Raw genomic sequence first — 1,332 nt, 5'->3', positions numbered from 1 at the left:
CTTCCACTATGTGTAATCTTTCTCCAGGTTGTCCCTCGGCATACTTCGGTCTGACATGGAGGTCTCTTCTGAAGAAGTTGAAATATTAAGGAAACATTAGATTGTAATATATAATAATATTATATTATATATGGGAGTATTTAAAAAAACATTTTATTGACAGAACATGTTTTTTTGGACCTAGTAATGAGTCACTGTTGACATTTCTCCCTCATCATGACATTCGCACAAAATTGTAAATACCAAATGTGATACATGCTGACTTAAACAGAGGGACAACAATGACTGTCAGTTCTGGCACAAACAGACAGAACAGCCCTCTCTCAGGAGTGTTCTTCTTACAAACCAAAGCTGATGATGCTGTTGTCTTTCCCCATCGGACTGAGCCCATGCACACTTTGTTGTCTCAGAGGATGACAAAGTGTTCCATGTCTCCAAGTAACGCCTTAACCCACCGAGCATTAACCCCTCCTCTGAGCACTCTACCTAGACTACTGGCAATAACGATCAAGTCATTTGTGTGCAGCAGCAACAGCCCACCCACAAACAGCACAGGAAGTAAATCCCTCATGATTCCTTAGCTTGAACTACAGCACAGGGACAGCAGTTCAGAAACCATGATGTCTGAAACACTGATGATTAAAGGAACAAAGAACAATTTGAGAAAAAAAAGTCTTTACAGCATGTGCAAACATTTGTTTAAATCTTTAACATTACTTCTCTACACATGAATGCTTAAAGCCATATAATGAAGGGTGGGCTTTCAGACAGCCCTGCATTCAATATGTGATTCTGTAGTTGTTGTAGTTGTGATTTGCAATTTCACATTTGTCGATTTGAACTGCAAAAGACACTGTGATAAAGTCCCGATATGAAAATCAAACTTTAATTTATCTGAGATATATATATCAGAGAGTTCAGTGAAATAATGTTGATAAAACTCTTTATTTCAAGTTGTATTCTTGAAATGTCTGTTAAATGCCTCAATGTCTCGGCAGATTTTAAAGATTAAAATTCGAATTTTATAAAATCCCTGTCATTGCTGCACTGTATTTCCATGTAGCTCTTGGTATCAGCGTTTGTCCCTCTCAGGCACCACAAACACCTCTGTTTGGAAATCACTGTTCTTATTTACTTTAGCTTAAGAAATCTTCTCGGCTCCCCTATGATCAGAACTGATTAAACAATCGGATTTGTGCTTTAAAAACTATGTTTCAGCAGGTAAATGTTGTCTAGGTGTGTTTCTGTTACCGAAGATGGCAGCACTTCCTGGTCTGCTGGAGTGGTCGCCGACCCTTCGCCGTACGTTGTGACGCTGCGTAACGTGGGGTT

The sequence above is a fragment of the Parambassis ranga genome, chromosome 7 (genome assembly GCF_900634625.1).
Source record: "Parambassis ranga chromosome 7, fParRan2.1, whole genome shotgun sequence".
Lineage (NCBI taxonomy): Eukaryota > Metazoa > Chordata > Actinopteri > Ambassidae > Parambassis > Parambassis ranga.
Note: the sequence above shows the minus strand (reverse complement) of the source record.